This window comes from Anabrus simplex, chromosome 2 (assembly GCF_040414725.1).
Source record: "Anabrus simplex isolate iqAnaSimp1 chromosome 2, ASM4041472v1, whole genome shotgun sequence".
NCBI classification, from domain to species: Eukaryota; Metazoa; Arthropoda; class Insecta; order Orthoptera; family Tettigoniidae; genus Anabrus; species Anabrus simplex.
Genome location: NC_090266.1, coordinates 70,202,589 through 70,229,077, shown reverse-complemented (window position 1 = coordinate 70,229,077; position 26,489 = coordinate 70,202,589).

Below are 26,489 nucleotides of genomic sequence, written 5' to 3'. Positions count from 1 at the left end.
AATCCCTCGTAGATACCACGATTAATCCCTCGCTGGATACCACGAATGTTCCTCGAAGACACCACGAATTATCTCACGCTGGATATGATGTTCTTCGTAGTGTGATATTATGATAATCTGCCAAGATTTCCGGTCTTTAAAAAGAAATGTTGAAATACGGGAAAGTTCAATTGGCACTATACAGCGAGTTTCAGGATTATTAATTATCATTAATGAGTTGCATTTCACACTGAAATAAGTCCTAAGGCACAGTTTGTACTCGTACTTTTGTACCATAGCATTAAATACGTGACTTGGAATAGCACAGTCTATGTCACAGTTCGAGCTATAAGTCAAGTTACTGTAGTAATATAATGATATAGGTTCTGCAGTCGAAAGCACAGTCTTTCACCACACAGTTTATAAGACATGAAATGAGGCACTAGCACAGTTCATAATAATCACAGATTATGTCGACATTCAGTATAAGAATAACTATCACAATCCGTTAAATACTCGAATAAATGCAATTAAGGTCACTTCTAGAACAGTCTCCTGAATCATAATATTCACTGCTTAAGTGGCTTTTATGAATGCGTTCTCATATTAAGAGTTCGTATGACCTAATATCACCATAAAATGTCCTTAATATTCAGTTCTTTTCTTATGACACTAATCGAATATTCAAGGAAAAACGTTAAATTTAGCCGCAATCAGTCCTGTTAATTACTGAATATTTGAGCGGAATAGCACTTCAAATAACTTACAATCGTAATTGTATAAGAGAAATGCGTCTCAAGACTAATGAAATTATCATTAATTGAAGGTTTAATTTATCACGCACAATTTCCTACTATGCTTGTCACTATACATGATCACGACATATTTCAAATATATGGCGAATTAACACAGTCCATAATACTGTCAAGTGGTAAATTAAACACTGGTATTCTCAGTTCTACCTAATTGCACAGTCTATATCGGAAGACCACTTGTTCAAGAAATTCGTAACTCTTATACGACGAAACTCGGTTTGATAGAACTTTATAACTTCTCACACGTCCGCGACGTGGTTTAAACTTCACTTACTACGATCTCGCACAAATTCAACGTTTTAGAATATGACTTACACATCTTGCCAAGCGCGACGGAGCAGTATGGCTTCTAGCAATGACCGAGTTGTAGATTTCAACTGACTATACCCTTGAATCGTTGACCTATTTATATTCTGCTGGAAACAGGCTCACTGGGTCAGGCGACAGAGGGGTGGTTATGCATTCCAAACTTCTACTCGTCATATCTTCTAAACTACTAGGTGGATTGATCTCAAATTTTCAACATTGTGCATTTGAAATGTGGGCTACGTGTTGGTGTTTGTCTATTTTTATCTGCCGAGTCCTTTAGAAGTTATACAAATCATTTCTAGACGTTTCCATGGGGAGGTGAGATACAGTTAAGAAAATGGAAATTGCAACACCATGAAGGCTTCGGTCGTTTGTATTGATTTTCAAGATATGGAACAATGCCATGTAGGTATGTAAACGATCAAAATTTCAGACCCATTGGATTGTTGCTACAAGTCTCCCCACGTGATTAGTCCCGGAGGAATCAACTCCAGTGTACGGACTCTGGTGTAGTGTAGTTGACTTGCAGTCTGTGCAGTGAAGTGATCCCCGTCAAACATGCCTCGACGACAGTGAAGAGCACGCTATCAACAACTGTCACCGTTTGAGAGGGCTCGGATAATTGGGCTGTGTGAGGCTGAGGCTGGATTATATCTAAGGACTGTCGCTGCACAAGTTGGCCGACAGGCATCTACGGTACAACGTGTATGGCAGCAGTGGTCAAATGAAGGTACCCACACTCGTAGACATGGCACAGGCCCAGCGCGACAGACAACTGTGAGAGAGGATCGCCGCATCATTCGGATGGCCCGGATGGAACCTCATGCAACAGCAGCGCAAATTTGAGCAGCTGTGGCACCCCACGTTACACATCAAACAGTTGGTAATCGCCTACGTGAATCTGGCTTACGAGCCCGTGTCCCTGCAGACGGTGTTCCATTGACCCCACAACAGCGACGTGTAAGGCTGGTCTGGTGTCGAGAAAGATCGACGTGGGTCGACGAATGGCATAGGGTCGTCTTTAGTGATGAATCTCTGTTGTGGGGTCAATGGAACACCTTCTGCAGGGACATGGGCTCGTAAGCCAGATGTACACAGGCGATTACCAACTGTTTGTTGTGTAACGTGGGGTGCCACAGCTGCTCGAATTTGCGCTGCTGTTGCATGGGGTTACATCCGGGCCATCCGAATGATGCGGCGATTCTCTCTCACAGTTGTCTGTCGCGCTGGGCCTGTGCCACGTCTACGAGTGTGGGTACCTTCATTCCACCACTGCTGCCATACGCGTTGTACCGTAGATGCCTGTCGGCCAACACGTGCAGCGACAGTCCTTAGCGCAAATCCAGCCTCTCACAGCCCAATTACCCGAGCCCTCTCAAACGGCGACAGTTGTTGATAGCGTGCTCTCCTCTGTCGTCGAGGCATGTTTGACGGGAAACGCTTCACTGCACAGACTGCAAGTCAACTACGCTACACCAGAGTCCGTATACTGGAATTGGTTCCTCCGCGACCAATCACGTAGGGAGACCTGTAGCAACAATCCAATGGGTCTGAAACTTTGATCGTTTACATGCCTACATGGCATCGTTCCATATCTTGAAAATCAACACAAACGCCCAATGCATTCATGGTGTAGCAATTTCCATTTTCTTATGTGTATGTTAAATTACACAAGTGTTCACCGGTAAGAAGCTCACTCTTAATTCTCAGCATTTAAGGACACTTTTGTTCTCCGTCCCGCGTAGTAGGGAAAATAATAGTAATCCCCCAGTGGTAAAAATTCATATAACTACATTTCAGCTGAGAATTGTTGTGTAGATACGGTATATTACATAGTACCGTACCATATCTCGCCTGCTATATTCGTGTGTATCTATTAGAGCATAGTACTAATAATGATATGTCTAAGCATTTAGCTTTTTTGGTAATCTTTGAGTACAGTAGTTCTTGCAAAGTTCAAAATTGCAATTTTCATTTCTGTTTGTGCTTAGTAGTGACATACGGTATCGGTATTGTAATAAGGATTCTTTTGAAGGTAGTTTGAAATTATTGTAGTGTTCTGTAAAGTAGTATACGAGTAATATCTTATTAGAATTTTATGTGCTTATTTTATTATTGTAAATTATTTGCATACTATAGTACGTAGAAAAATCCGTAGAAACCCTCCTACTAAAATTCTGTTTTTGTACTTCGGATAAGCTTAATTGCAGTTTAGAATTGTGTAGTTCTTGTGAATTCCTTTCGGTATTCAGTAATTAATAGCAGTTTTTACCCTTTTAGTGTGTTTTAGGATAAAAATAGAGTACGACTAAGTAGTATTGTAGTGTAGTCATATAAAATTACCATACTGTCGTGTGATCCTTGAGTACCATCCCAGACAATATATCCCTCCGTTCACTTTTTGCACATAAGTTATTTTATTTTTCCTTTACTATTCATTTTTCCGTAAAGAATGGCTAAGGAGTGCAAGTGTAGGAATTGTGGGTGTGGCGAGGCATTGAGCGGTATGAGGGAGGAGTTGGAGAGTTTGAGGGAGATAATTAGGAATCTCACAGAAGAAAGGAAGGAAGATAGGATTCCCTCAAACAATGTACAGGTTACAGTAGATGTGCAAGAGGGAGGGGAAGGAAAGGGGGCAATTGTAGAAGACAGATAGTCCAATGTTCTAAGGGGAAGGAGATTGCGGGCTAAGGGCTCTATTCAGGATCTGAATTCAGGACAGGCGTCTGTGAGAAATCAGTACAAGTCAGTCCAGGTAGAACTACAGAGGGAAGATGAGGAACAGGGAACTGTTGCTGAGATTGTGGAAGTAGGAGGAAGGGAAAAGGTAGGAAAGGGAAATGTAGAGTAGAGGATATGAAAAAACACGTGGAACACGGCCATGGGAAGGAGAAAGGGGAGGAGGAAGTAGCTTCTTCAGCTATCAGGAAAGATAGGGCTGACCAGGAGGGGAGGGGATCATATGAGGTGGGAATGTTTGAGGCTCTGGTCATGGTGGATCCCATCGTCAGACATGTGGGAAAGTGTGTGGAGGAAAGGGAACCAGGGTAGAGTGTTATCCAGGAAATAGGTTGAGGCATATGTTGAGGAAAGTAGAAGAGAAGGAGGAGGGGAAGGAGAAAATGGCAGTGTTTCACGTTGGTACCAACAACGCAAGGCTAGCTGATATAAGTAAAGGTGAAGTTTAAGGAAGCGGAGGTGTTATCAGTGGAATAATGTGTAGGAGGGGTACTTACCGGAAGATGATTGGGGATTTAAATGAGACTATGGAGTGGGTATGTGGGAAACTAGGAGTGACATTTCTAGATCCTAATGGGTGGGTAGGTTGATAGGAATCCGTGCTCAGATTGCCTTCACTTAAACCGTAGTGGCACATACATGTTAGGAAATTTGTTTGGAAGGGTACATTCAGGGAAACGGGGTGCCCTAGGGAGCGGTGATAAGGGAACAGGGAACTGGAAATCAAGTAGGGATGACATAAAAATGTTAGCGTGGAACTGTAGAAGTATTGTAAAGAAAGAAATAGAATTAAGTAAATTAATAGATATAGGCCTATATTTACCAGATATTGTAGTAGGAGTTGAATCGTCGCTGAGAAATGATATAATGGATGCAGAAACTCACACGGACCTACAGTGTGTATCGTAGTGATGGGATAGGAATGGTGGGAGGGGGAGTATTCATTCTGGTGAAAGAAGAATTTGTAAGCTACGAAAAAGGTAAAGATGACAAACATGAGATTCTAGGTGTAAGGCTCATTTCTGAAGATAATAGGCAACTTGATATCTTTGGTGTGTACATACCGGGAAAGGGTAGCGCTGACACGGATTCAGAATTATTTGATAAGATAATCAGCTATGTTGGAAATGACATGGAAAGGAATGTGATTTTAGTGAGAGATCTGAATTTACCAGATGTCAATTGGGAAGGAAACGCGAACGACAGGAAGCATGACCAAAACATGGCAAATATGTTAATATGGGAAGTACAGCTGATTCACAATGTAATGGAAACAACTAGAGTGAAAAATATCCTGGATGTGGTGTTGGTAAAACCTGATGAGCTCTATAGAGAAACCGAAATAATAGATGGTATCAATGATCACGAAGCTGTTTTGTCGTAGTTTATAATAAATATGATGGAAAGGAAGGTCTTAAAAGTAGGACTATTAGGCAGTACCATATGGCTGAAAAAGCAGGCATGAGGCAGTTTCTAAAAAGTAACTATGATCGGTGGAAAACTGTAAATAAAAATGTAAACAGACTCTAGGATGCGTTTAAAGCAATTGTTGAGGAATGTGATAACAAGTTTGTACCTTTAAAGGTGGTAAGGAATGGTTAAGACCCACCTTATTATAATAGAGAAATAGAGAGACTAAGGAGGAGGTGCAGAGTGGAAAGAAATAGAGATAGAAATGGCTGTGGAAGTGAGGAAAAATTGAAGGAACTTACTAGAAAATTGAATATAGTAAAGAAGTCAGCTAAGGATAACATGGTGGCAAGCATAATTGGCAGTCATACAAATTTTATTGAAAAATGGAAGGGTATTGCGCCGTTCCCGCGTCCAGGTCAAGTCGCATGAGATCCAGGCTAGCTCGAATATAATCACTTCTCTCGCGTATTCAAAGTTTATGGGCTATGGGTTCCGCATTAGGGAAAAGATAACCGACGTATGCTAGTGGGAATACCTAACTTACGCAGTGGACATCTCCTACCCGTATTTTTAGTTAGTTTCCACTTCCGGCTTACGAAAATACCAAGTGGTTTTCACTTACATCTAAATATCTATTCTAGAAGTCATTAAAAAGAGTGGCTAAGTTTTACCATGCTTTGTGTATAAAAAATCAAGAAAGGTCTGACGCAAATAGTAGTCATGAATTCCCCTTTGAAAAGGTAAGTACGAAGCATTGAAATATCTTGAAATTACCTTGAAAGTGTTAAGTTGGAAATATTAAATTGAAAAGACATCAAACTGGAATAATTAAAATGGAAACATTATATTAAAAGACATTAGTTAGAAAAAATTAGATTGAAAAACATTAGATTGGAAAACATTAGATGCATCTAATTGAATGAATGAATGAAAATTAACTATGATCGATAGAAAACGGTAAATAAAAATGTAAACAGACCCTGGGATGGGTTTAAAGCTATTGTTGAGGAATGTGAAAATAGGTTTGTACCTTTAAAGGTGGTAAGGAATGGTAAAGATCCACTACATTATAACAGGGAAGTAAAGAGACTGAGAAGGAGGTGCAGGTTGGAAAGAAATAGAGATAGAAATGGCTGTGGAAGTGAGGAAAAATTGAAGGAACTTACTAGAAAATTGAATATAGTAAAGAAGTCAGCTATGGATAACATGATGGCAAGCATAATTGGTCGCCATACTAATTTTAGTGAAAAATGGAAGAGTATGTATGGGTATTTTAAGGCAGAAACAGGTTCCAAGAAAGACATTCCAGGAATCATAAATGAACAAGGGGAGTGTGTATGCGAGGATCTTCAATAGGCAGAAGTACTCAGCCAGCAGTATGTAAAGATCGTTGATTACAAGGATAATGTCCAGATAGAGGAGATGACTAATACTAAAGAAGTATTAAAATTTACCTATGACAGCAATGACATTTACAGTAAGATACAAAAGTTGAAAACTAGAAAGCAGCTGGAATTGATAAGGTTCCGGGGGATATACTAAAGACAATGGGTTGAGATATAGTACCATATCTGAAGTACTTATTTGATTATTGTTTGCATGAAGGAACTTTACCAAATGAATGGAGAGTTGCTATAGCAACCCCTGTATATAAAGGAAAGGGTGATAGACGTAAAGCTGAAAATTACAGGCCAGTCAGTTTGACATGCATTGTATGTAAGCTTTGCGAAAGCATTCTTTCTGATTATATTAGACATGTTTGCAAAATTAATAACTGGTTTGATAGAAGGCAGTTTGGGTTTAGGAAAGGTTATTCCACTGAAGCCAAACTTGTAGGATTCCATCAAGTTATAGCGGATATCCTGGATTCAGAAGGTCAATTGGACTGTATCGCGATTGACCTGTCTAAAGCATTTGATAGGGTAGATCATGGGAGACTACTGGCAAAAATGAGTGCAATTGGACTTGACAAAAGAGTGACTGAATGGGTGGCTCTGTTTCTAGAAAATGGAACTCCGAGAATTAGAGTAGCTGAAGCTTTATCTGTCCCTGTAAAAATTAGGAGGGGAATTCCTCAAAGCAGTAATATTGGACCTTCATGTTTTCTTATGTATATATCAATGATATGTGTAAAGAAGTTGAATCAGAGATAAGGCTTTTCGCAATGATGATCGTAAGATATACGTCAAGTTGGAATGAATTAACGAGTTTATTATAGTGTGAAGTGTTATACGAGATGAATAATGTGAAGTGATGGTTTTATATGTGAATAATGGTATGAGGTTATGATGATTAATGTTGGTGATGATTATTGTTTCACCGAAAGTGAGGTCATAGTTTATTTTAATGAAGATAGTATTTCAAGTTACGTATTTTTGAGATGATAGATGATTATAATTTGTCTTCAATCGACCGTTAATCCTTGAATAAGCCATATGTAGTGTAGGATACGATCTCAGTAATGTAGATCAGTATTGATTGATTGATTGATTGATTGATTGATTGATTGAATTACAATACGATAATATGCTCGAACAAGCGGTTTAAAATTATGTAACGAATTTGTTTGTTAACCATTGAGAAATGAACCTGAACCTAACAGGAGATTTCAACATACTGTACGCGAATCGTATTTATGTTTTTCATTTTAATGATATCCCCTGAATTTAAAGTTAAAAACTTCATTTTGTTCCGTCCTGAACTGAGGTCACAATGTTAAAATTTTGGGTAATGGTTCAACCTTTTCAGTACTTTGCTTGTTGTACAAGAATTTTATTTAGAACATATTTTATTTCAGGTAGCAGTTTCGACACCTATATATTGTGGCATCATCAGCCTAAAATTACAACTAAGCAAAAGAACATACTCTAATTGTCTTTACAATATATGCAAATGACGTAACACAAATTATAAAATCACATACTATGTTAAAATAATATGGATCATGTAGCACTTGTTCTCTTACAACGCTTTATGGCGTATTAGTCTTGTGTGGTTTAGTACAAAAAACCACAAAAGCACAGGAGACTATTACGCCATAATGCTTTGTAATGGAACAAGTGCTACCTGTGCAAAAAACCGTAAACGAGTAACAAACATTGGCAAAGCTATTCATACGACCGATGCGATTAATAAAGCATACTTGGAAGAACATTCAGCAGCGTGAGAAGAAGTCGAAAAAATGAAGAATGAAAAAGCAGACAACAAAATCTCAACTTTGAAGTGGGGTGCACGTTAAGTATGGAAAATAGGAGAATTACTAACGTACATAGTACATTGAACGGAAAAGGTGTTGCAAATAAAATCTTTGCAGATCCGTATGCGTTCGCGCGGAGAGAAGTTGACGAGTTAAAACTTGCTTTATATAACCTCCAGAAAATTATTTTCCTGTAGATTATAACGGAGAATTAAATATGAACGAATTATGAATTTTGAATCTCCTATCTACGACGAAGATGTTGTTAACAAACAGTATTTAGAATCGTTTGCTACTGCGAAAGAAGAGTTTGAAATGATGAAAAAGGATGTGAAAAATAAGTTAAGAACAGCTATTTTTCAAATTAGTATTCTACCTTCAAATCACTCTCCAATATACATGCTACAAAACAGTCGTCTTATGTATGTGCGTCCATACACAGTTACACTACTTTGTAATATCATTAACAGTTTCAACTTTCAGTTCTAGGGCACTTGCGATGATAAATAATGTGAGCAAAGCAATCGAATTAGAAGGTGCACCAATAACAAAATGTAATGAAATTCAATTTTGCCTTAAAAATCCAGAGTAATGGAATAGTAATGATCTTCCGCTCCATATAGAGTTTGAGTTTACTTCACTGCCGGAAAAAAAATACACGTGTAAAGGCGACATCGATTTTGATCAGACCGCGGCAGATGCCACCAGGGGGATTGTAGATGTACTGATAATGGTTTAAACATCGTCCGCCAACAGATAGCGTAGTGACATACCTGCGAGAGCGCCATCTGCGTGGAAATGTTTACAGCCATAAAGCTCAGTGTGAAGCAAACAGACGCCATGCCACGGTGACGCGCTCGTGTTTCCTACAGCCAATTGAGCGAGTGTGTGGCTTTCCGAGTGGCGGGATGGTCCTTTCGGAGAATAGCCACACAAGTTGGGCCTGCTTTGTCAGTTGTGCAATGATGCTGGTTGCAATGGTCAAGTGAACATTCTCACACCCGTAGACGAGGTTCGGGGCCTCCACGCAGCACAGACGTCCATCAAGATCGTTGTATTGTTAAGGTCAGGAGTGGCAGATCGTACAGCTACCACAGCGCAGATAAGAGGATTTGTGAACACAGAAGTATCAAGACGAACTGTTGCCAACCAGTTACTAGCAGTGGGACTACGGGCGCGCACACCTCTAGCCCGTCTTCCACTCCCGCCACAATATCGATGTGCACGGCTCGACTGGTGCCGTCAGAGGATCACTTAGAAAATGGACGGCGGACCGTGGTCTTCAGCGATGAAAGCAGATTCTGCCTGCTCGCAAGTGATGGTCGTTTGCGTGTACGACGTAGACCTGTCGAGTGTTGTCTCGTAGAGTGCATTCGTCCAAGACATACTGGCCCCACCCCAGGCCTTGTGGTCTGGGGTGCAATAAGCTACAACTCTCGTTCCCCTTTGGTGTTTGTGCAGGGAATGCTGGCCAGCGCTCGGTATGTGCGGAATGTTGTGAGACCGTTATTTTGCCATTCTTGCAACAGGAAGATGATGTGTTGTTACGACAGGAACATGCTCGCCCACACACTCCGCGTGATACTAAACGAGCGCTGCAAGACGTGCAGAAACTTCCCTAGCCAGCACGATCTCCGGACTTTTCTCCCATCGAGCACGTGTGGGATATGATGGAATGACAACTGACATGTGCAACTCGTCAACCAACAGCTCTTGCAGAACTACGTGGACAGGTCAAACAGGCGGGGAATAATGTATCCCAAGACAGTATTCGCCATCTGTATGATCGAAAGGATGCCAGAATCAGAGCCCGAGCCCGTATGCCGCCCCTGGAGTACACCCCACGTACTAATATCGATGTTTCAGCATGGATCGATACCCGGTACCTCAGTACTACTTGAGCTGTTGATCTGTAAATGTAATCATTTCATGTACTCCATATGCACTGTTTTAACATGAAATCTCGAGTGAATTGGAAATTTCTAAGAGGGTGTACTATGTTTTTTCGGCAGTGTATATATGAGTAACACATTCGATATTTAACATCAGTTGGAAAAATGCAGGCGAACATTGAGGCGAAAAATCCTGTAAAGAATAATTTAGCTGGATTGAGAAAATATATGAAAAGAAAATATCACTCTCTCAAAGCAGATACGGCATTAAACCAGTTAACGTTAAAAGAATTGTTTAAAACAATGACAGAACCATTAAATGAACTGAAGCTACTCACAGTTAACCGTAATGAAATAGCGCCAAAGAAGGATCGAAAATTTTATAGTTATATAAGTGGTGAAGAAAATAGCGAAGAAAAATCTGAAGCTCTGGAAAAGAGGAAAAATTATCATCCCTCTTCCAAAATTATCTTAAACCACAATTAAGACATAAAGTTGATAGAATATTTGGGATACGAATGGTTCATGGAGAACACTATTTAGGGAGTAGAAAAGTAGTATTTAATGAACACAAAGTCATAATTGACAATTATAACTATGCTTGAACCGAAAATCTTCTTGAAAAATATCTAAGAAATATTCAAACACAAATGTGTATGATGATAATGATTTGGCTGCATACGCTCATAAATTAAATTACGCTAATGTAAACAGAAAATAGTATGTCGGCAACAAGCAACTGAGGGGAACGAACTCGCTCAAAATTTCAAAAAGTTATCAAGCCATTAGTATTAAGACGCAAGCGTGATAAAAAACGGACATACTACAATTTCAAAATGTTAAGAAGCCTGCAATAAAATTCAAACGTGCAGGAAGAGGAACAGAAATACGTCATTTAGAGCTAAGTGGAAATTTGAACAAAATAATAACATAGAATTAGTTCATTGGAATGATCTAAACAAACTAGTAGAGAGACTAAAATAGTTAATAGCGTCTAGAAATGCAGGTCATTTGTCACATGAAAACAAAATTTGTCAATCTAGGAATGGCTTCGAAAATCGTTATTTATTCCTTTGGCAAACGGATTTAAAGTAGTCAGTTTCTCTAAGGATATCTCAAAAACCTTTGAAATTGAATTTGAGAACAGAAAGACCTGTTGGCAACAACTAGCTATAGACAGGCTTCGATTTCCAAAGCGAATAGACAACACTGAACGAATTCTTTCACCCATACTTTATGAACAATATCAGAGAAGAAATAGCGAAAGATCTCCACGCTTCACTTCGAAACAATTTTGAAAGGTGGCGGGTAATTAGCAAGGGGAAGGATGAATGTCACCAGGGTGAACTTATTGATATGTCACTATTTTCGAAACTTAATCTATATATATATATATATTTATATATAAAATAACTTGTCACCGAGCTCGATAGCTGCAGTCGCTTTAGTGCGGCCAGTATCCAGTATTCGGGAGATAGTGTGTTCGATCCCCACTGTCGGCAGCCCTGAAGAGGGTTTTCCGTGGTTTCCGCATTTTCACACCAAGCAAATGCTAGGGCTGTACCTTAATTAAGGCCACGGCCGCTTCCTTCCCATTCCTAGCCCTTTCCTGTCCCATCGTCGCCATAAGACATATCTGTGTCGGTGAGACGTAAAGCCAATAGCAAAAAAAAACCTGACTGACCGATTCATCATCGCCGATCAAAACTACTGGACATAAAGAAATGAAATTTTTGGGGATGCATTCATATTAACATGCAGGTGCTCGCTAACAGAGGAGTTCTGGATATTCGGTCGCTAAGGGGGTGAAAAGGGGGGTGAAATTTTAAAATGAGTATATCTATATCTCAAAACTTTGAAAGTTTACATATGTAAAAATTGGTATTTCGAATCTTCTTTAAAAATAAGGAAACACGTATTTTTTCTTTTCGGAAAATCCCAATAGGAGGGGTGAAAACGGGTGAAAAAGTGTGAAAAAGGGTGAAAAAGAGGTTGAATGCCTTTAATTAGGATTCTTATATCTCAGAAACTAAAGATAATGCAGACCTGAAAATTGGTATTTGGGATCTCTTTAAAAATGAAGAAACGTGTACGTTTTGTTTTTGAAAAATCCAATTAATGGGAGGGAGAAAAGGAGGGGTGAATGTTTAAAATGAGTGTATCTATATCTCAACATTTTTAAAGTTTACAGATGTAAAGATTGGTATTTAGAATCTACTTTAAAAATAAAGGAACACGTAGGCTATTTTCTTGTTTTCGGAAAATCCCAATAGGAGCGGCGAAAAGGGGGTGTAAAAAGTGGTTGAATGCCTTTAATGAGGATACTTATATATCAGAAACTGAAAATTGTATTTGGGATCTCCTTTAAAAATAAAGAAACATGTATTTTTTGGAAAAACCAGTTAATGGGGGGCTAAAAGGGGGGTGAATTTTTAAAATGAGTGTGTCTATATCTCAAAACTTTTAAAATTTACAGATGTAAAAATTGGTATTTAGAATTTCTCTTAAAAATAAAGAAACACGTATTTTTTGTTTTCGGAAAATCTTAATAGGAAGGGTGAAAAGGGGTGAAAAAAGGGGTGGAATGCCTTTAATGAGGATACTTATATCTCAGAAACCGAAGATAATACAGACCAGAAAATTAGTATTTAGTATCTCCTTTAAAAATAAAGGAACACGTATTTTTGTTTTTGGAAAATCCAATTAATGGGGGGCGGGGTGAAAAGGGGGGGAAAATTTTTAAAATGAGTGTATATATATGTTTCAAAAACGTTAAAGTGTACGGATGTAAAAATTGGTATTTAGAATCCCTTTTAAAAATAAAGAAACACGTCTTTTTTATTTTCGGAGAATCCCAATAGGAGGGGTGAAAAAGGGTGAAAAATGGGTTGAATGCCTTAAATGAGGATGCTTATATCTCAGAAACAGAAGATATTACAGACCTGAAAATTGGTATTTGGGATCTCCTTTGAAAATAAAGGAACACGTATTTTTAGTTTTAGGAAAATCCAATTAATGGGGGTTAAACAGGAGTGACAAATTGGGGTGAATTTTTAGAAAGACTATATCTATAGTATATCTCAGAAAAGTAAAATGTTACAGACGTAAAAATTGGTGTGTGGAATCTCCTGTAAAAGTAAAGAAACATAGGTGTTTTGTTTTTGAAAACTCCACTTAAGGGGAACTAAAAACGGGGTGAAATTTTAAAATGAGCATTTCTACAGTATATCTCAAAAACTTAACATTTTACCGAAGTGAAAAATAGTATTTTTATCTCTACTAAAAATAAGGAAACATGTATTTTTGGTTTTCTGAAAAACCACTTGGGTGGAGGGGTAAATGTGACCGAAAATGGGGTAGAATTTTAAAATTAGGATACTGATATCTCAAAAGCTGAAGATGTTACAGTCGTAAAATTTGGTATTTGGAATCTCCTTTTAAAATAAAGGAATACGTATTTTTTGTTTTCGTAAATCAACCCAAAGGGGAGGGAAATTGAAAAATTAGTTGAATTATTTGTATTAGGATACTATTATACCAAAAACGAAAGATTTTGCAGACGTTAAAATTGGTATTTGGAATCTGCTTTAAAATTAAAGAAACATGTATTCTCTGAAATTCCAATGAAGTGGGGGAGGTGAAAGAACTGAAAAATTAATTGAATTAATTGTATGTGCATGCATACATCTAATAAAATCTAACGATGTTACAGACGTGAGAATTGGTATTTTGATCTCCTTCGAAAACAAAGAAAAAGCGTTTTCGGGTGGGGGGGGGGGTGATTCATCTAGGGGGGCGGTTGTGAAAAGGAGTTGAATTCCTTTTATGAGGACACATATCTCAAAAACTGAAGATGTTAGAGAGTCGGTATAATTGGTATTTAGAAGATCATTTACTATTAAAGAAACAAGTGTTTTTTTAACGGGAAATTCACCTAAGGAGGTGGAGTATGAAAGGAAGTAAATAAAGTAAACACTTTTTATGGGGATACTTATATCTCAGAACTGAAGGTAACAGACGTGAACATTGGTAATTGGAATCTCCTTTAAACATAAGGAAAGACGGCTTCTTGCTTTGGGGGGGGGGGGATAAATCAACTTTACGGTGGTGGGGTGAAAAATGCGTTAAGACCAATTAATTTTACTGTTCATAATGTACTTATTCTGATCATAAACTGATCATTTTTAATCTTTCCTGGGTTCGTCTTCAAGAACCATATTTTCCTTTGGAGAACATGAAGGTAGATTACAGTAGATTTTTCCTGGCATATAAATAAAAAATTTAAACACATTTGAAATAAGCGATAAGAATGAATTGACCGTGCAATTGTTCACCTCTATATTAAGGCCAATAATGCACGGAAATCTATCATTCGTGTCGCCAGAAATCTCAGCAATGACAATGGCAGCAGGTGTAATTTACCGCCAAGTAGCGGTCTTGCATTTTGCTGCGGGATCCGGACCATCATTAATAATAATAATAATAATAATAATAATAATAATAATAATAATAATAATAATAATAATAATAATAATGTTCTGGACCGTCGTTAAAATGTGCGGACCGCACCGGAAACGGGTCCTGACCGGGTAATAACTACGATTGCAGTCCGGCCGCGGGTTCAGTACTACCAAGGCACCCAAGACGACACCACGCCGGATCTCCTCAAGGATTTGATCCATATTAAAAATGCTTATAGGAAAAGATGGCAAAAATTTAGGGACCCAACTGACCGGGTGGAATAGCTGGACCTAGCCCGGGAAGTACGAAATCGATTGCTGGAAAGAAAGATTGAAAAAGGGGAGGAACTTTGCCTTAATCTCTCAGAAAACGAGTCGGATCACGAATTTTTGCGGAATCTCTCAGAAAACGAGTTATATCGCGAATTTCGGCGAATTATGTACGTTAGGCATTCAATTATAAATTTCATTATAATACCGTAGCGAAGCACGGGTATCTTGCTACTAGTTGATGTAAATACGAGGGTCGATTCATAAGTCATGCCAACTACTTTTTTCTCGCGAACAGGAGACAACACGGAATGCGGAATCTTCCTCATACCTTAATTGATTATTTCAATGGAAACTTCTTGTGATTGATTTATAGGTATCACTTGTGAGACTTTAAATCTCGTATCTCAAGTCATAGGGATTTATTAAAGAAATATCAACCTCCTTACTTTCCAACTATCAACCCTTAATTCGATTATTTGTCGATTTTATTACTGATAATTAGCTTAATATGCTTAATCTGCCAATATACTGGGAATTTGTAATTAAGTGATCGCTGCAGACATTCCTTCATCTAATTTAGAGCTACACAGACATACTCTAAATCTACCATTCACCTAGTAAAGATTAAAGTGTTCAAAAATACAACAAACTGGTAAAATATTGTTATATCTACAGAGATCATATAAAACTTCACGGGAAATGAAAGAAAATATTACAATACGATACTTAATTATAGAATATGGGTGTCGATTCTCAGGCGGTCTTTCCTGGTTTTGGTTTGTTCACATCATGGTATCTGGCAGGTCCACTTTGTCGTCCTGGCTGCATATCCATTTAGTCAGACATCGATAAGGGACTTTTCTTCGAAGTGTTTGGCTCCATTTATGGGTTGAATGATCCCTTGGGTAGGAATATTGTATTCTCTTGGCGTATTTGAAAGTTCGTGGCTGAAAACTAACAAACAATATTTTATATTTTTGCATACGAACAGATTTAATGACACATGAAATGTTTCTGAAGTAATACAACCTACGAAATTGTGATATTTAATCCACGTAGTCGTATAACTTTTCTATGTAATCAGTACGCACTCATGGAAAGTTTTGCTCTTGAATAATGAGTGTAGAAACTGTACATTTCTTTAAATTACGGTACAGTAATTTGATACGAACATGTTGTTTCTGTCTTGTAGAATATTACAAAACTGTAAGACTTTCAAAGTAGACAAATTTAAAATAGTATGGTAGCTGCTTCAAATAAATTAATATTCAACTTGTAGATATTTTAATCACATAGAATTTCTACAAAATTACAGAGTTGTGCCGGTAGCTACTCGTAAGAGAGACCTGAATTATAAAGAGCGATTGTCGGGTATACACGTCTTTTAATAACCACAGTTCCGGTAGGCGTGTATATTAATTACATCATGATTGGTGATGAACTCCGTTGTGAAATGTCATTGGTTCATTGCTGGTTCCTTACGATGTTTCTAGAATATTTGAGCGTATTTGCGTGTTCGCAAGCTCGTATATGTCACATGGCTATACCTCGACTGGCTGTAGCGAGTTCGTAAAAAAATGAAACTACGTCACCTGCTTGGCGGACACGTGCTCTCTCGTCGAGAAACGGTCAAGGGCGAGCTCTCAACAGTTCATTCCTTATCTCGCTAACGTACGAAAGAAAACGACTTGTTATTAAAGAGTAAACTATGCATAAAGCTCCCATTTCCCCTTCAAATTAACGATATACCTTTCGGTACGGGTAAGGCATCCTTGAAATTGAAGGTAAAATATTTGTAAATTTCAGTTTCGCAAAAATGAAATTGTGACCAAGTGCTTGAGCGCATGCGTATGTTGGCAATGGTGGTTGATGATGTTGGCGTGGTGGTAGGTAGTTGTGTGGCGGCGAAGCTCCCTCAAATTGTGTAACTTCAGTGTGTTATACCGTGTGTATGCAGCTAGAAAGGTATGTACTTTTAACAATTAGCATTTTACTATCAGACTGATAAATAAGTGTGCATCGAAATTATGAAAGAACAGTAAAATACCAAATAAAGTGAGTACGAATTGTGTAGGTTAGATGTAAACAAATAGTAGTGAATGCACTGTTACCAACAGACAATTTCAAACTAAGGGAGTACTATCGCCGTTGAACTATCGATTCACCGTTTCGCAAATTCTCCGCTATGACTTCATGTGTAAAATGTGGTAAAACTATTGGCAAAGGGAACAGTTCGCAGAAAATTAAGTGTAGAGCATGTCAGGCTTGGTACCATAGTAAATGTGTTGATTTAACAGAACAGGACGTGGACGGTTATGGAAGTGTAAGACATGTCAGGTTGTAGCCAGTGGTGATAAGGCGCAGGCGCCATCTGTTAGTGATATCTACCAACTACTGAGTTGAAGAATGAAGTAGCGAAAGTTAAAACAGAGATGAAAAGTGTAAAGACTGAACTAGAGAACGTGAAAATAAGGAACATGGAAACCGAACGGGAACTGGGCAAGAGTTTAGAATTAACTCATGAGAAACTTGACACCGCCGTGGAGCTAATTAAGCTACAATCAAAAGAAATAGCGCTGTGCTTAGAAAACATTGACAAACTGAAAGAGGAGAAACATCAGCTTAAAACCCAGCTTAATGATGTAACATTGCAGCTTGACAATTTAGCCCAGTATGGTAGGAGGAATTCCATTGAAATTCATGGAATTCCTGAAACAAAAACAGAAGACACGCTGGAATTAATGAAGGTGTTAGGTCGAGCATTGGACATTGAAGTGAACAACGAAATGATCGACACCTGCCACAGATTAAAGAAACAACTCCATCAGTGTTCAGCGGGAATCGTTGTGAAGTTTGTGCGGAGAACAGAATAAAACTTTATTCGGAGACGTAAAGTGAAGAGGAATCTGAACGCATTCCAGCTTCGGTTTCCAAGTAATGGAATAATCTATATAAACCAGAACTTAACTCCTTATCGTAAGAAAATTCTTGGGCATGCGCGCAGATTGAAGAATGAGAAGAACTACGCGTATTTGTGGGTTGATCCTTCAGGTAACATAAAGCTTCGCAAACGGGAAGAGGACCAGTACGTGTATAACCTAAAACACTTGAAGAGGACAGAAAGTTAAAGTAAAATGACTTGTCTTTCAAACGCATAATGGATTCTAATATAATTTCTATTTATTATCAGAATGTGAGAGGACTCAATACCAAACTAAATGAATTTTGCGTAAATAGTACCGATTCATAACATGATGTATTGTTAATTTCCGAGACATGGTTAAGCAGTGACGTCACCAATAGTGAACTCTTAGATAATAGGTATAATGAATATCGTAGAGATAGAATGGGTACAGAGAGGGGAGGAGGGGTACTTATTGCTGTTAATCATGAGATTATGTCACAGCAACTAGATTTGAAATTTAATGATATTGAGGCAGTATGTGTTAAAACAGTGTTACACCATCATACATACTACCTTGTATCTGTATACTTTCCACCTGCCAGTGATCTAGAAACATACTTAACATTTTATAATTTATTTGAAACTAATGAAACACTTCAAAGCCAGGATATCATACTTGTAGGCGATTTCAACCTTCCGTTAATAGTTAGTTCAGATTATGATATGTTAAATGGTGGAATCGCATACAAGTCCCTAGCTAATTTTATGTCTCTGTATCAGTTGAAATCTCTTAATAATGTTTTGAACGTTAATGATAGAACTCTTGATCTCGTTTTAACTAATGTAAGTGGTGTAACTGTGAGCAGAGAGCAATATTCGTTAGTCCCAGAAGATGCACACCATCCTGCACTAACAGTTATTCTAGAATCAAGCGGTGAACGTGATCGAATAAAGCAAAATCGTACTATAGCGTATGATTTTCAGAAAGCAAATTTTCTTGGTATATATAACATGTTTCGAGAAACAGACGGGTCTGAGTTGGGGAAAATTGAAGATGTAGATGAAGCAGTAGAACATTTTTACGTGAAAGTAAATTCTGTATTTGAAGCCACGGTCCCCAAAATAGCATTTTGTTGAGACCTAAATACCCGGGTTGGTTTAATTCGGAAATAATCCATAATATTAAGTTGAAGGAATTGCATAGAAGACGTCAAAAATTTTCTGATCACAGTAAAAATATATATAAACAACTCAGGAAATTTGTTAAAACCTTAATCAACAAAGCGTACAATCGTTATATCTCTGAAATTCAAAACAACATCACGAAATATACTAAATCATTCTTGAATTTTATTAAGAAGAAACGAACTCAAAAAGATCCACCCTTACAGAGTATGAAAATTAATAATATTACGTTAGATAATAGTCAAAGTATTTCCAATGGTTTTGCAACGTTCTTTGAATCTGTATACTCTTCTTCTCCACCTTCTTACGCTACTCCGGATACACCGCGATTACTGGTAAACGATTCCCTAGGAGTTGAATTTATAACCACAAGCGAATATAAAGCAGCTATTACGAAATTAAAATCCAAAAAATCATGCGGCCCAGATGGGATAACTCCCTACATCCTAAAAGCATGTTCTGAAGTGTTACTCATTCCTCTTCTGAGAGTGTATAATTTGATACTTAAGAAGCAGATATTTCCCAAAGCCTGGAAAATATCGAGAGTTTGTCCAATATTTAAATCTTGAGACAATAAGATGATTGAGAATGATCGACCTGTCTGCATTTTACGCGCTCCGTGCAAAATCCTAGAACAGATTTTATGTTGTCGTGTTTTCGCTCATGTAAAGTGGGCTATAAGTGAATACCAGCATGGCTTTATGCCTGGTAGATCAACAATAAGCAATCTTGTTAATTTTACTCAGTATTCTTTTAAAGTTCTACATAGGCGAGGAAATGTTGATGTACTTGGATTTTTCGAAAGCCTTTGACAAAATTGATCACGGCATTTTATTGAAAAAGCTCTCTGAATATGGAATGACTTCGCCAATGCTAACACTGATTTCATCCTAACTTAGAGACAGAAAACAGCATGTAGCATAACGCAATTGTAATTCAGACATTATTTCTGTATATTCTGGTGTTCCACAGGGTCAAACCTGTTTCCATTGCTATTTAACCTTTATATCAACGATCTCCATTCTAAGGTTAAGTTTTCAAACTGCTTTTATATGCGGATGATATAAAGCTTTACAAAGAAATGAAATGTGATGGAGACATCGACAAACTACAGAGCGACTTAAATCAATTATACGAATGGAGTATAGGAAGTAATTTATATTTCAATATAAAGAAATGTTGCTTCTTAAAAATTACACATGCAAATTCCCTAAAGAATACGTGTACTCTATCAACAATGAATTACTGACGCAGGTTAGTTCAATTAATGATCTAAGAGTACGCATCACAAACAATTTGTCGTTTAACCCACACATTTATGACACAATTAATGATGCCTACAAGAAACTGGGCTTCTTAATCCGACACAGCAGAGAGCTGAAGAATATCCAGGCCCTCACACTTTTGTTCAACACACTTGTGAGGTCCAATCTTGGGTACGCGTCGGTAATTTGGTCTCCCCTTTATAAATTCTATCAAAGCCATGTGGAGAAAGTTAAAAAACGTTTCTTACGTTATCTTTACTTAAAAAAATATAACAAGTTTGCCCCTAGCTGCATAATTCACTACAAAAACTCCTAAAAGAATTTAACTTCACTTCATTATTAAATAGACGTATAATAAGTGATCAAAATACCTCCATTGAGTTATCAATAATGTGGTAGATAACAGTTACTTTCTACAACAATTCTCGTTCAATACCCGGAAAAGCAATTTAAGACACAGACATCTCTTGTTTCTTCCGATTTCTAAAACAGTATTTTAAAGAAGCTCACCGCTGTTCAGAATGTGCTGTAGTAGTGATCTTGATTTAGACTTTACTGTTAGATACAATTATTATGTAAAATTATTGAAGAAGGTACACAGTTAAAGTGATGGTCGCACTATGCTGGGTACTTTGAGTTCAGTTAAAGCACTATTTCTGAAGGTATGCCCTATACGTGTGTATATGTACTATATTTATACTTATTTCTTGGTTAGTTTGTGTTTCATTTTAGTGTTTTATTTTATTTGAATTTATATAATGTAAATGTAGATAAACAAAATGTAGGGAAAACTGCAAACAAATTGTCAATACTAGCGTCTATTTCTACTTAAGATTTAATGTGCTTTTCATACTAATTGCCACAACTCATCTCTTACCAAACATATACTGTATATTTCAAGCCTTACATTCCATTATTTTCTTTTTATATGTCAGTTGCTTTAACTGGTGTCAGTTTAAGATTAGAGTTATTTCTTTGTTAGATACTAACTCTTAGTTTATTTTATGTTTCTGTATTTCTACTTTAATTTTATTCACTTTTAGATATTAAGTATTTTAGGTCTTTAGTCCACTTCGAACTTGAAAAAGTATTAATGTGCTGTAAATTCTGTTTGCTACTTTACGTGTTAATAATGTTGTACATTTTTGTTTTTAGATATTATGTTCTTTCTGACATTTGTTATTTTAAATAATTAATGTACTGTATAGTGACTAAGCCACCTGTAATGAGAGAAACATCTCTGTTGATGGTATGAAATAAATGAAATAAATAGCCATGTTTATTTCTAAGTAAGGCAAATACGTGTTAATTTCAGTTCCGTTCTTATTAGTTCATCTGAAAGTATCGGTCGAGGTATTGCAATAACAACTTTTGGTGAGTTAGCCCTATATACGCTCCCTTTATAATTTTTGCTAAGCGTTTGTCAATTTTTCAATAAAGTTAGTGGAATGATAAGAAACATGCATGTAGTTTAAAACAAATACGAGGGCTGTAAGTAAAGTAGTGGCAAACTTATCCGGACCCTCGCAAGAGGTCGGGCATGCAAAAATAGTAAGGTGGAACAGTTGTGCATTTGATGGGCATCCAGTTGGGAGTGTTGTTGCTGTGTGCCGTTGAAATGAATAGTGTCATTTTCGCCGCTCTAGAGCATGTTTTCGAACGGCGATCATCGTTCATGGATTAAAATGGAGGTTGACCGTGGTAAAAATGCATCAGAATATTATCCGGTATTACGGAAAGCCTGTGGCGAGAATTAAGTACCGTATATGGCACATGCACCATGGGTCAAGGCGAATTCGTGCGGGTTAGAATGAGACTGAGGATTTGCATCGCACAGGTCGGCCGTCCATTCCTCAAGATCAGATTGACATCGTGAGTGGTTTCCTTTCCGTGTACCATCGTTGGACTGTCCGGGAATTATCCACAGATGTTGGTTTCTGTCATCAAACTGCGTAGCACATAGTGATGAAATGTCTTAATATGCGTAAAATTGCATCCCGTTGGTTTTCACATCAACTCACCAACGCACAGTGGGTCAAAATCGAAATCTAGGAGGACAAAATTATTTTTTTCATAATTAAAAAATCATTTTTTTTTACTTCTACAGCATTCTCATATGATTGCCGCGCACTATTCTGGGATATAAACGCATCTTAGTGCAAATCTGTCACCACTGTTCGAGCTGGAATCTTATCTTATCCTCTGCGCTGTGCGTTCGTATCTCGCAGTCTGAATTGGAGAGTGAATGTAAGTGGCTGTGGTTTGGTTGTCTTTGAGGTTAGTGTGATGCTTTAAGATGGAACGTGCAGCTGAAGGTATTATCTTTACATTTGTAACGGGTTTCAGTTATTAATGGGCGTAATTGTTACGTAATTTTAGCTATATTTTCATCATGTAATATTTATCTATTATTTTTTAAATTATATTTTCACTTAGAGTTTTAGTATGTCGCGTCACTCTGCGTCACTGTCTACTTAATGTTAAAATGTAGATAAAGTCTTGTAGTTTACGCCTGTTATAAGAATTTTTGCATCTTTTTGCAACTTACTTAGTTATTTTACGTTTTAGAAGATGCCGCGCAACCAGTTCTCACACGTTTACAACTGTTAGAAGCACTGGGTTCGAAGATTGTGTCAAAAGTGGAACTTTGTGACTTTGTAAAAAGTAAATTAGGGATATACAATTGTTCTGAAGAGATAACTGAATGCCTACAAGGAGATTTAAAGGATTTTGTTGATAATTTTACCAGGCGGTGGAAGCAGGTTCATAGAAGTAAAGCAAAATTCATTTCAAAATATTCTGATTGGTTAAAAGAGAAGATAACATTTTCTAAAATTGTATATGATTCTAAATTAACAGAAAATTTATATCCTCCTACTCCATCCGCATCGAAAGTCGGAAGGCCTAGAAAGCTTTTTCATGAAAGTAGTGAAAAATCAAAGAGACGAAAAATTCAACCACTACTCTCTGCACATTCAGAACAAGAACTTATTCATGCCACACAAGTATCATTGTACATGTCTGGAAAACGAGATGCTGCAAAAATGGTTAAATAAACTCTTAAGTCTCCACATAGAGATACTAAAATTAAAAAATCCTATATATCACCAGCTGTAAAACCTGTACCACTTACCGGTGAAGAGGCTCTATCATTCCTTGTAGATAACAATTACAGCAAAAGCCAATATATGAATATGCGACTTGAATGCAAAAATAGGAACTGTAATATTTTCCCACCTTACCACATCATTAGAGAAAAAAAAACAGAAATGCTATCTACCAAGTGAATCAATAACAATAACAGAAACATCAGCCACAATAACATTGCAATCACTGGTCGACCATACAATTGAGCGCCTTGCAGTAGTTCAAGATGATGTTTTGAAACATTCTATTTCTAGCAATGATACAGTTCATATTATATTAAAATGGGGGTGTGATGGTTCAAGCGGACATAGTATAAGTAGAAATTTACAGATGATGACGGCAGTGACACTGATATTTTTGTAGCTTCAGTTGTTCCATTACAAATGTATTCTTTAAATGTAGAAAGCAACAAGGAAAAGAAAATTTTATGGTAAAACCCACGAACTTCTTCGACACGATTTTGCAGACCTCTTAAATTATTGTTTGAAAAGGAGACTGTCGAATTGACTAGGCGAGAGGTTCAGTTAGTTGAAACTGAAACAACGTCCCTCCAACAAAGCAAAATAGAAATTGATGATCAATACATATATATTAATCAACCTCTATTGCTGACCATGGTGGATGGAAACGTCTGCAATTCTATTACAAGTTCATCAGCACAGAAGTGTTATGTATGTGGTGCTGGTCCCAGAGAAATGAATAACACACTCACAAAATCAGTTTGTCCTGAGGAGAGCTATAAATTTGGATTATCTACCCTCCGTTGTTGGATTCGTTTTTCTGAATGCCTGCTACATATATCTTACAAAATAGAAATTAAGAAATGGCAAGCAAGATGGATGAAGATAAGACAAAAATATAAAACAGAAAGAAATACAAAATAAATTTCTATCAGAAATGTGTCTGCATGTTGACAAACCAAGATCTGGAGGCGTCGGAAATTCGAATGATGGCAACACTGCTCGCCGTTTTTTTTTTTTTTTAAGATCCAGTCTTGTCATCCAAAATTACGGGTATAAATGAATAGCTAATCAGACGTTTTTCTACAATTTTGTGTGCTCTTTTTTGTCGGTTCCCTATAAATACACCCGCTTTCAAAACCTACACCCAGGATACAGCAAAATTGTCTAAATCTGTATCCGTGGTGTTATATGCCAGTCACTGTGCATAAAGTATTAATTCATGGTGCAGATATAATTGATTTTTGTCTTATACCTATCGGGCAATTGTCAGAAGAAGCCCAAGAAACACTTAACAAAGATTTGAGAAAATACAGATTTGCACCTTCTAGGAAATCCTCACCAAAACATACAAATGAGGACATATTACATATGCTGCTGATATCTTCGGACCCAGTAATATATCATAAAACCAAAATTCATCATTAAACGAGAAGAGCATTATCCAGTGAAGTATTACTACTCCTGAAAGAACCAGATGTACCGGCTCATCATGAACAGCATGAGGCAGTGAATGACGATGATGCTTCAGATAACCTATGTGATGAGTCATCAAGGTCAGGGTCATAGAGTGATTAGTGATAGTGACTAAAGTGCTGTCTGCAATTATCCGCAATTGCATTCTTCCAAATTAAAGGTAAACTGAGTACAACCTATTGTAGTTTATTGTAGTTTAGGCTCTATCCAACTCCTAGTCACAGACAATTTCTTGCATGTGTAGACGTAGATGTAGCTTAAAAAAGGTCTTAACTGATGTTTATTATGAAGTAAACAAATTATATACGTTGCTTTCACTCTAAATTCATGATTAAAACGTAAAAATAATTTTGTCCCCCTAGATTTCGATTTTGACCCACTGTGCAACGTACAGAATTGACATCGGCATGCACTGCTTGGCATCCACCTGTAAATGTATAGCAACGAATGAGACGCATTTATGTAGCGTATTGTCGCCATTGGTGGGACGTGGGCACAAGCCTAAGAGCCTGAATAAAAGCGAAAACCGAATGAATGGCGTCAACCAGTTTTGCCATCTCCACAGAAATTTCGACACGAATCCAGTCGGAAAAGCTTTCGCAGATTGTGGCGTACCAAGCCGTCAACAGTGACGTCTATTGCCGATATGTGGAGTGAAATGTTCGTCCGGCTATGCGGCGCAAACGTCCACGTGTATCGCGAGACGATCGCGCCTATCGTACTGCACGACAACGCATGTTGTCCTGTCACAAATAACGTAAGATCCTATTACAACGGTGGCATTAGTGGGTCTTAGAACACCCTCCTCGTACTCACCAGACATGAGTCCTTGTGACTTAGACCCGTTTCCGAAGTTGAAGTAACCCCTCCGAAGCCGCCAATTTCTTGACGTAGCATCTGTAGTCCGCGCAGTAAGGCGCCCCATCGATGTCATCAACAGGGAACGCCTTGCCAATGGTGCCCAACGGCTTCCCGCCATATTGTAAAAGGTAATAGGCTTTGCGGGTGAAAACATTGAAGAAATGTGATGCAATTGTACTTGTTAGTTCATGAAATAATGCGTTCTAGCATTATTGCCATTACTTTATTTACAGCCCTCGTATTTATACTTGTTTCTCAATTTATACATTCGTATGAATTGGTAATTCTTGAAAAGAATAGTCTTGTACAACAGCACACTTAAATAATGTGATTTCATGTACCTTATAGCTTAGATAAATATTCACTGTCTGTACTTGAAACTTCGAAAGGTTTGTTACATTTTTAATTTGCTGACTCCACCTATAGAATAATCACTAGCCGTCAATTATACAACAACTGGGATTAAGTCTTAGTAGAAACATTGGAGTATTTAGATCTTAAGTTCTCGTTGACGGTGAACTTTGTACTTTCACGTTGGTGGTGATTGCAAATTTCTTAGTCTGAATCGGTAATAATGTCAGTTCCGTCAATCCATCTGAGGGCGATTATTCTCA